We start from the raw sequence: 12,083 nt of genomic DNA, 5'->3' as shown, positions 1-12,083 counted from the left end.
ATTTTATAAATAAATGACAACTTTCTTCCGCAGAGGTGTATTTGAGCTGCTTTGGCTATACAGATGCTACACAGTCATGCATCTGATACACAAGTTCAAGAGTTTTTCTGGGGCATATGACTGTAGTATACATGTACTATGCTATATGCACAGGTTTAACTTTACTATTGATGCCATTTTCTTCCAAAGTGGTTACACTAATTTTCTCCCAAAAGAAGTAGATAAGTAAGTTGCTCTTAGTTCATGTTTCAGCCAACACTGTACCATCAGAATTTATTTTCTTCTAATAAACAGAGCATAAAATGCTCTCTAGCAGTGGTTTTAACTTGCATTAGCTTAAAGAAGCCCATAATCTTAGATAGACCCTGAATTAATTTTTAAGAAAGAAAAGTTCCACATCATTCAGTTCAGTAAATACACTAAAAGTAAGACCACTTCATTACTTTGCTTGCTTCTCTAAGTTCCCACCTCACCACTTTCTGTCCTGAGCACTCCTTACATGTTTGGTCAACTTTCACATACATTTAGCTTTTAAAATAGTTTAATCTATGTTTTTTGTGGGAAGACTCAAGTCCAAGTTGAAGGCATCTTCATTGTCTTCAAACACTGAGATCCATATGAAAAAGGAGATGAAGGAGAGGGGAGAAAGGGGAAAATGAATATTTATTGTGTACAGACAACATATTTGCACAAAAAAAGAGAGCATCAGCAACAGTGCTGGAATCCTTACAGCCAAAAGGCAAAAGGCTTCATCACTGGTTGCTTCTTTGCATGAAATCCTGACAAAACTATGAAAGGAAGGCAGGTACACAGAGAGTTCCTACTAGTTCAGTGTTGAGGAAGCCATACTGTAAGTAATTTGTACTGTTTTCTCAAAATATTAGGGTTAGGGAAACACTACCACAATCATTTTCTCACTTTCTAACAAACACTGACATGAAAAAGAATTGAAGGCATCACAGAAGTATTGTTACTGACTTATCTTGAGAAGTTTTGGAAACACAGGCATAGAACTGGAAAATAATGAAGTTCATTTTTCTCTTATCTAGTTTTTTTTTTTTTGGGGGGGTGCTGGGGATGAACCCAGAGCCTTGTGCTTACAAGGCAAGCACTCTACTGACTGAGCTATCTCCCCAGTCCTCTTCTCTAGTTAATAAGAAGCACAGTAACCATCTAATGGTTTACAAAAATTCAGAACACAGAAATACCCAGAACACAGAAATACCCAGAACACAGAAATACTCTTAAGGACCAGTGTTATAATTAAGATGTAAGTTTCATGTGTACTAATAAAGTTACTATTTAAAAAAATATTTTGCAGTTGTAGATGGATAGAATGCCTTTATTTTATTTGTTTATTTTTATGTGGTGCTAAGGAGCAAACCCTGTGCCTCATACACATATATAAATATATTTTTAAGTTTTTCCATTTCTTTAAAAGACCGTGTGGTTATTTTGGAGGTACTAACTCTATGATCATTCTCAATTACTTCTTCTTTTTCCTGATTCTTCAAATCATGAAAAGAATCCAGTTCATCATCTAGGCTTTAAAAAAATCTATCACAGAAACCTGGAAGTTTACTATAGCATTTGAAAAGAATAAAATTTCTTTTTAAATATTACCGCATAATGAATGAGAAAAAAATGTGAAAAGCAAATTTTTTTAAATGCAAAATATAAACATGTAAGAGACAAAAAAGTAAAAATGAACCATTATTGATTTTGATGACCCACTAAGCATCCTTCAAACCTTTCTAGTCATTACATAGGACTGATTCAAAATGACATATATCAGTAGAATGCTCTGGAACTGCCAAATTCTTTCTGCTAACCCCCATAATTCAGTGAGAGAGATACAGCACATACTTTTATCTATTTTAGGTAAAGAAATAAAGTTTAGTATGAGGAAACTGAACTCTAGAGAAGTTAAGTAACTGACAGTGACATAACTAGTAAAGACTGAAACAGAACTAGTATTCCAGGTTAGACTAGAAATTTCTAGAGCAACACTGTTCAAAAGGAATACAATTCAAGACACATAGGTCATTTAAAATTTTCTGGCAGAATACTAAAAACAAACAGTTAAACTTTAACAATATATTCTACTTAATTCAATAGAACTACAATGTTAGCACTTCAACATAAAATCAATATGCAAAATTATTATGAAGCCATTTTACTTTCTTTTATCCATGCTTTGAGATTCAATGTGTATTTTAGACTTACAGTATCAATTCAGACCAGCCCCATTTCAAGTTCTCAATAGCTACATGTGGTCTGTAGCCACTGTGCTGGACAGCATACTTCTTGACAGATTGTAGACAGGGCTTGTGCGAAAGGTCCAATGGTGTGAAAACCTTCATAATCCAAAACCTTCAAATTATAACTTGGAATTATACCCATGTCATTTATATAAACATAAAATTATTAAAATATCAGTTAAACATAAGAAGCTATAATTATTAAAGTATTTTCTACTTTTCTTATTCTACATTCAATCTACGTCATGTCCTGGTCTTGAATTGATGATTTTGTGAATGACAAATGAAAGAGTACTAACAATAATGATAAGTTAATATTTGAGTATTTTACTATGTATCCAGCAATGTTCAAAGTGCTCTACATGAATCAACTCATTTAAGGAGAAAAAGAGATAATTTATTTAAAATATTCAACCTCCCATAATATGGTTATGTTAATAATATAGAGACATTTAAGCACAATTTTTTATTTCAACATTTCATTTTGTATATGCACACATCTTTATACTTTTACATTATTTCAAAATGTTTTTTATTCTTGATATCCACAGTATTTCTTCCACCTACAAACTGTTATCATTAAATATTCAATGTAACATTCATTTCACCATTATCTCCTGTATAAAACTACAACCCTGTTAGAATAGTACTGCATGGTATATTTTTGGCTACTACATCCCCTTCAATGGTTCTTCCAACTACTTCATGTACAGTGCTTAACATTATTGGATCTATAATAGACACTGGCTTAAATGTTGCCAACACAAAATCCTATACTGCAGTTTTTTTTTTTTAGTTGCTTTTTTTAAAGAAAAGAGAACAGTTTTAATTTACTTATGTGTGGATGAATACACACATAAGTAATTTTTTATCTCTTAAATTAGGCAAATAATTTACCTTTCCATTATGCCACTAAACACAAGGTGTCTATGCTTTAATAAGAAAATTCTCAGCAAAAATTAAAAAATTAGTCTCTTCAACTATTCATTGGGCCCCAGACTGCTTATTCATCCCCTCAAGAAAAAGCAAACACATGAACAATTTGCCCTTTTCCCTTTAACATTTTCTTTAGGTACTGAGTGAAAAATAACAGTAATAATTCAGAATACATTACAAATTCACACATAAGTGTTTGAATGAACCGCAAAAAGGTGTTGTACAAAGTTTTCTTTCACCATGATAACATTTCAAGGAACCAAATTTATCTCCAGAGGAGTGGATATCCAAATCACCTATCAATAAAAAAGATATACTCATGTCACATACTAATTATCTGAGCCTCCTACAATAAGACTCCATCCACCAAATGCTTTATTATCTGTATGTTACCTAAATGGAAGTTTAGAGAAAAGTGGAATCAAGAACTCCTGAAGATGGCAGATGAGAGGCACTCAAGGCTTTCCTACTGCTTGACAAAACTGAACCAAAAGGGAAGATGGGCAGCTGTATGTTGAGGTAGGGGCCATAGAAAAGTACTGGAGTGCAAACACAGGGAGTCAGTGATCAGGCAAAACCCCAAGATATTGTGCTTTAGAATAAAAAGAGACTTGGGATCTACATAGCAAGCTATCAAGAGAGAAGAGATTCCCTGCACTTTGCAGGAAATTCATCAATGTCATAATGAGCAGACATCTAAAGATGGGTTCCACTATCTGAGTTTATTGCATGGGAGATCAGATACCCCTGCATTTTTAATATTTCCAAGATTCTATGTCTCTCCTCTTCTCTGTTCCAGCAGGTGTTCACTCTGAGTCAATTTGGGCCCAGGACTCCAGGCAGTGGGATATGTGGTCTATAAGGAAGAGAGAAGCAAGAAGACACTTCTACATAAAATGTATGGCTGGATCTCTGGAAAAGGAGGGACAGCAGCTGTGTGTGGACTTACAAGATGGCTGGGTCCAGGAGCACCATGGCTTGAACTGGCAAATCTCTTCATTCAGGAGGCTCCCTGCCCCAGTGTAGATCCCACTGATTTGGTCACTTCTTCCAGGCTCAGAGGCAGACAACAAATCACTACAGTTTGGATATTTGCCACATGCCCAAGAGTAGAGACTGAAGATCTTGGGACCAAGCGTGAGCAAACCAGACTGGTTCACAGGCATGGAGGCTGAGAGGCTGGATGATGGCTCCAACTGTCACTGCAACACCATTCCTGATGTAAAATCAGAGACCTTGGGCATGAATTTAGCCCTGGTGCAGATAACTTTGCCTTAGCCTAGGTTGGTGGGCAAGTAGAGGCTGAGCTCAATCCAGATAGTGTCCTAACTGGTTTGGCCTGGCTGAACTGGAGCTAAAAAAGAACACATCATACTGCCAACAGCACCCACAACATCCCCATACCTGGAAAATGACAAAAATTTGAGGTCTTGGAAAGAAGTGTCTCCATCTTTAATATCTTGGCAAGGAGGAATACAACATTCTTTGGATTTCCTTCATTTTAATTTTGTTCTTTGTTGTTTTCTTTCCCATTTTTAATACTTTTATCCAATTTTATTAAATGTTTAATTATTTAGTTGGATGATTTTTTGCTCTTGTCTCTACTTTCTCATTTTTACTCCTTTTTCGTTCCTTTCATTTTTCTTCTTTTTTCTGTTTCCTCCCTTTAAAATTTTATCCAGTACTTTTTTTTTTGGCACATTAATGAGGATCAAAGCCAGAGTTGCTCTTCCACTGAGATACAAGCCTTTTTTTATTTTTTACTTTTAAGACAGAGTATCAGGGCTGGGACTCTAGTTAAGTGGCAGAGTGCTTGCCTAGCATGTGTGAGGCACTGGGTTTGATTCTTAGCACCTCATAAAATAAATAAATAAAGGCATTCTGCCCATCTACAACAAGAAAGAAAGAAAAAAAGAAAGAAAGAAAGAAAAAGAAAGACAGGGTATCATGAAATACCCAGGCTAACATCAAACTTGAAATAGTCTTGCCTCAGTCTCCAGAGTATATGGGATTATAGGTGTGAGTCAATGTGCCCAGTTACTTCAGTATTAATTTTACTTTCATTAAGGTCTAATTTTTAACCTATTCTATATTATGAGTACACCTTTCTTCTTTCTGGTTAGTAGGGTTGTAGAGGTTCTTTTTTATGTGTTTTCATTCTATGTTGATATATGATTTGTTTGTTGTTACTGGTGGTCATTTTCTCCTCTCAAATCAGCACTGTGGATTGAGCCCAGCACCTGGAATGCAAAGGATAGATGTTATGACTTTGAGCTTTAGTCCTGACCCAGCTGAGAGAAATTGTACCTTAGTCTATCCAAGACTGAATCTTGCTCAAACTTTGATGGATCTTCCAAATTAAAAATATAGTAGAGAAAAGCACCCAGCAGACAACTTGGCTGCAAGTATGCACAGATGACAGGGGTGGGCTAAGGCTTCTACAGCCCCTGAGCAAAAACAAAGAAATAACACAACTGTTGTGATCATGCCACTAATAACAGGCCCAGCATCAGCTGAACCCAAGCCCTCTTACATTCTACAGTACCAACAAGTGCTGGAGAAACAGCCATGTAAAGTATACTTTGTATACTCCACTTTCCATATCATACTTGCTTGAACTAGCAGATGGACTCCACTCACAATAGGCCTACAAAGAAAGCAAATTCCTTGGGTTCTGACAAAGTACTCAGAGTCAAAATCCACCAAACACAGTCTAAGGAACTTCAGGGAAACTACAGCATAAACTCCATTTGCAATGAATCTCAACACTACACAACAAACCAATATCCCAGGACACAATGTAAAAAGAAGGCTGCTCACTAATAAGATCCTCACATATTACTGGAAGAGATTGCCAATTCAACAGAAGTGAAAATATCAAGATAAAAACACAAAAACGTGAAACTAAGCAACATGACTCCTCAAGTTCATACTTCCCTGGGAACCAAATCCATAAGTGTCAATGGAGATGAAATGCTCAAACAAAGAAGTTTATAAACTCATTATTAAAATTTTCAAATGAGGGCTTGGTTTGTACATAGCTCAGGGATAGAATTGGTTTGTACATAGCTCAGGGATAGAATGCTTGCCTCACACATGTGAGACACTGGGTTCAATCCTCAGTACCATAGAAAGATAAATAAAATAAAGGTATTATGTCCATCTACAATTAAAAGTATTTTTTAAAAAATGATTAAATGAATCCAAGAAGATACAAATAAGCAAATGAATAAATTAAGGAAGACAATACAATATGAAACAACAATTTAATAAAGAGAGATTCTGGGGAAAAACAGAAATCTTGGAAATAAAACACTCAATAAAGTCAAGATAAAATCCCCAGTTCCAAGACTCACCAATAGACTAGACCAAGCAGAAAACAAATTTTCAGAGCTTGAAGACAGGGTGGACGAACTAGAACATTCAGAATTATTAATAAGAAAGGGTTACCAAGAAACTATAAAGAGTATGTTCATTTAAAATCTCTGTAACAGGACTTGGGATGTAGCTCAGTTGGTAGAGTGCTTGCCTCATAAGCATAAAGTCCTGGGTTCAATCCCCAGCACTGCCAAAAAAAAAAAAAAAAAAACCAAGAAAACAAACAAACAAAAAAAAAAAACCTCTGGAACAACATTAAAATTATCAAGCTTAAGACTCATAATGCATTTGTTGGTAAATGGATGGAGTTGGAGAATATTATGATAAGTAAAATAAGCCAAACCCAAAGAACCAAAGGCCAAATATTTTCTCTGATATGCAGAAGCTAATTCACAATAAGCAGGGAGGGATAGGGAAGAATAGTTACTCTATATTAGGTAGAGGGAAGTGAAGGGAGGGGAAGAGGAATCGGGGAAGGAGGGATAGTAGAGTGAAATAGTACTTCTTACCTCATATGCATGTATGACTGCATGATTGATGTGATCCTGCAATATATCCAATCAGAAAAATGAGAGATCACCTTATTTATGTATGATCTATCAAAATGTATAAATCAATTCTACTGTCATGTATAACAAATCAGAACAAATAAAAAATTAATTTAGAAAAAAAAGACTCGGGGCTGGGGATGTAGCTCAGTTGGTAGAGTGCTTGTCTCACAAGCACAAAGCCCTGGGTTCAATCTCCAGCACCACAAAAAAAAAAAAAAACAAAAAAAAAACAGTAGCAATAAAAAAAGAGACTTATAGTTCTAGAGGAAGGAATAGAGGTACAGGTTAAAGGCATACAAAACTTATTCAGTTAATTAACAGCAGAAAATTTCCCAATCTTGAAATGATAATGGAATGCCAAATAGAAATGACCAGTAAAGACCCTCTCCATGAACATTATGGTTAAAATGCTAAAAATACAGAAGGAGGCTTATTAAAAGCTGCAAGAGAGAAGCATCAAATAATTTATAAAGGAAAACCCTTCAGAATAATAGCAGATTTCTCAACAAAAACTCTGAAGTCCAGGAGGGCATGAACTGATAGATTTCAAGATCTGGAAGAAAAAAACTGCCAAGCTAAATTATGATATCCAGCAAACTTATCCTTCAGAATCAAAGAAGAGATAGAATTTCCAAGATAAGCATGAATTAAAATAATTCATGACCACTGAACCATACATAATTCTACACTCAGATGAGGAACCAGACAGCACAACCAGAAAAGAATATGAAAGAATAGATCTCACTAGGAGGGTAGTTAAGCAAAAGAGGAACAAGTAAAAAAAAAAATCAAACATGATTGTTTCAGTAAATCAACAAAAACTTTAAGATAAATAAGAAAGAAAGAAATGAACACAAAATTCTCAAACCAACCAAAAGAAAACTAACAATGATGGAAACTAGTGTATTTCTTTCAATATACTTTCAATATAACCCTTAATGAAAATGATGTGAATTCTCTAATTAAAAGACACAGACTACCTAATAGGATTAAAAAAGGTCCATCTGCTTACTATATGCAAGAACTCCACCTCACTACAAAAAGCATTCATTTATGAACTGAAAATGGAAGAATGGAAAATGTAATTCACATCAAATGGAATCCTAAAGCAAGCAAAATTAACCAGGCTTATATCCAGCAAAACTGACCTCAAATCAATCATGAGAAAAAGTAGGTCCTTATACTCTGATAAAAGGAATAATCCATCTCAAGAAGATATAATGGTTATTAATATAGATATACCAATGTCATAGAATCCAACATTATAAAACATATTATAGGACTTTTAGGGAGAGACAAGCCTCAATTCAATAATGGTGGGTGACTTCTATACCTTAATGTTACCAAGAGATAGATCTTCCAGAACTGCCCTGCCCCCAAAATCAACTGAGAAACATTAGAATTACAGTATAGATCAAATGAACTTAACATCTCAGACTGTTTCATTTAACAGGTGTAAAAAACACATTTTTTTCTTCAGAATACAGAATTTTCTACAAAATAGACCATATTTTCAGCAAGGAAGCAAGCTCAACAAATACACACAAGGTGAAAATTTTCTTGCACTTTATAATAACAGAAGGAAATTACAAATCAACAGCAAGAGTAACTGCAGATGTTATACAAATACATGGAGATTGAAAACTACACTTCCAAATGAGTAGTGGGTCATTGAAGAAATCAGGGGGGAGACTTTAGATCCTAGACTCAAATGAAAATGGAAACACAACCCACCAGAACCTATTGGACACAGAGAAAGTAATTAGAAGAGGTAGGTATGTAATTATAAGTGCATACATTAAAAAAAAAAAACTTGACAGACCTCAAATAAGTAACCTAATTTGCAACCCAAGGTCTTAAAAAATCAAGAGCAAAACAAATCCCAAATCAGTAAACAAAGAAATAATAAAAATCAAAGCAGAAATAAACAAGAGAATAACTGTACAAGAAAAGGATTAATGAACCAATTGTTTCATTAAAAAGATACACAAAATTAACAAACCCCTAGCCAAATTAACCAAAATAAAGAGAACATCCAAAATAAATAAAATTAATGTTGAAAAGAGTTATTTTACAATAGATACCAATGAAATCCAGAGGATCATGAGGGAATGTTTGGAAAACTTCTAACCAATAAACTGTAAAATCTGCAAGAAATGGACATATTTCTAGACACAAATAACCTACCAAAATTGAACCAAGAGGGTGTAAAATGTCTAAATAGATCAATAACAAATAATGAAATTAAAACAATAATAAAGTCTCCTAACAAAGAAAAGCCCAGGATTAGAAGAATTCACAGTTGAATTTACAAGATTGGTTAAATATAACCAATACTCCTTTAATTATTCTGTAAAACTTAAAGAGAAAGAACTCTTCCAAACTCATTCTACAAAGCCAGTATCATCCTACTGCCAAAATCAGTTAAGAACACACACACACACACACAAACACACACACACACACACAAATATAGCCAAATGTGGTGGTGCATGCCTATGATCTCAGCCACTCAGGACACTGAGGCAGAAAGAACACCAGTTCCAGATCAACCTCAGCAAATTAGCAAGGCTCTGTCTCAAAATAAAAAAAAAAATAAAAAGTACTGTGGATGTGTTAAAGCATGGCTGGCTTCAATCCTTAGTAGCAATAAATAAATAAAATTTTAAAATCATATGATTAATTCAACAGATACAGAAAAAGTCTTCCATAAAGTTCAACATCACTTCATGATAAAAACCCTCAATAAATTATGACCATACCTTAACATAATAAAGGTTATATATCACAAACCATTACCACCACCCTGCTGAATGGGGAGAAATTCAAAGCATTTACTCTAAAATCAGGAATAAGACAAGGGCATCCACTTTATCACTCTTATTCAATAGAGAACTGGAGAGTTTATTTTTATTTTTTGCAGTACTGGAGATAGAACCAAAAGGTAATTTACCACTAAGCTAAATCTCCAGTAATACATAAAAATGTTATATATATGTTTATACATACACATGTTATATATCATATAATGCATATACATAATATGCAGTGTTATTGGATATATAATTATATTATGCATAATGATATATATATATATATATATATATATATATATATATATATATATATATATATTATAACATATATTTTAAAGGGATACCAGGGATTGAACCCAGGGTTGCTTTACTACTGAGCCACATCTCCAGGCCTTTTTATATTTTATTTGAGCCATGTTCAAGTTGCTGCATCTGGCTTCACACTTCTTATTCTCCTGCTTTAGTTTCCTGAGTTGTTGGGATTACAGGCATGTGCCACCACACCTAGCTGAGAACTAAAAACTTTAGCCAAAAAAGTAAGGCAAGAGAAATGGAAAGGAATTCAAATTATCCCTCTTTGCACATGATTCTATTTTCAACTTAGAAAATCCAGATGTGTCCATCAAAAATCTTATACAACTGATAAATTTATGAAGGTAGTAGGATTAAAAACCTGGGAAGTGAAAGACCCTCTAAAATGAAAAGTATATAACACTTGAAAAAGAAATTGAAGAAGACACTAGAAGACAGACCTCCCATGTTCATGTTTTGGGAGAAATGGCCATACTACCAAAAGTGACTACAGATTCAGTGCAATCCCCATTAAAATAAACATGACATTCTTTACAAAACTTTAAAAAAAAGACATAAAATACAGATGGGAGGATAAACAATCTTGAATTGCCAATGCAATTCTGAACAAAAAAGATAATGTTGGAGGTATCACAATACCCAATTTCAAAATGTTCTATTGTGCCTTAGTAACAGCTATGGTACTGGCATAAAAACAGACATGTAGAACAAGTGAATACAATAGAGAACACAGCATCAAACCCATGCAGCTACAGTCAACTGATTCTCAACAGAGCCAAAAACATGTTGAAAAAGACAGCCTCTTTAGCAATGGTACTGGAAAAACTGGACTTACACCTAAAGAAGACTGAGACTAGATGTCCCTCTCTCTCATCCTGTATAAAAATCAAGTCAAAATTTATCAAAAACCTTGATGAATGACCCAAACTTTGAATCTAGAGGAAAACATAGGAAAACCCTTTAAGACATAGGTACACACAATGATTTCATGATCAGGACTCCAATAACTCAGGAAATAATAGCAAAAATTGACAACTGAAGTTACATCAAATTAAAAAGCTTTGAAATAATCAAAAGAGTGAAGAGATAAACCACACAAAAGAGTGAAGAGATAAAATAGTATGGAGATTCCATAAAAAAACTAAAAATAAAATTATCATATGATCCAGCTTTATCAGGGTACATCATAGTCAGAAAACTATAGTAAAGTTTATATATATAAACTTTACTAGTATGGTATATATATATATATATATATATATGTATATATAATAAATATATACCTATTTATTATGGTACTACTAACAATAGCCATGTTATGGAACTGGCCCAGGTGACCATCAGCAGATGGATGAAGAAAATGTAAACACACATGATAGAGTACTATTCAGCCATAAAAAAGAATGAAATAATATCATTTGTAGGAAAATGGATGATAAATCCATTACAGTTTAAGATGTATGTAAAAACAAGTATTTCAAATCAGCATCAAATCTTATATTTAATGACAGCACTTTATTGATCACAAAATTTTTTTCCATAATAGTGGAATAATAACCTTATTTGATCCCACCAACAACTCTGTAAGATAAAAAGAGTAGATGTCTTCTACCCTATTCTACAGACCAGGAAGCTAAAGATTAGAGAATTGATGTCCAATTAACACAACCAGGAGGTGAACTGGAAATTCAGAATGCAGAAATATTCAGAATCTAGCCTTCTTTCCAGTTAATGTGATACTTTCTGGGACCTAGATCGATTGTTTTAATAAGCTTCTGGACAACATCTAAATCCAGTGAACAAAAGGAAATCTTCAGTGACAAAAAGAA

The 12,083-nt window shown here is 33.9% G+C and overlaps 1 pseudogene; it reads right to left on the bottom strand.

Annotated features, from left to right (window-relative positions):
• LOC124974173 (coiled-coil domain-containing protein 138-like) overlaps nucleotides 1-4,363 on the bottom strand; it is a 467,681-nt pseudogene extending 463,318 nt beyond the window's left edge.
• Nucleotides 4,364-12,083: the final 7,720 nt, after the last annotated feature.

The sequence above is a fragment of the Sciurus carolinensis genome, unplaced genomic scaffold, assembly GCF_902686445.1.
Source record: "Sciurus carolinensis unplaced genomic scaffold, mSciCar1.2, whole genome shotgun sequence".
In the NCBI taxonomy this organism is placed as follows: domain Eukaryota; kingdom Metazoa; phylum Chordata; class Mammalia; order Rodentia; family Sciuridae; genus Sciurus; species Sciurus carolinensis.
Note: the sequence above shows the minus strand (reverse complement) of the source record. Positions and strands in the feature narration are given on the sequence as shown.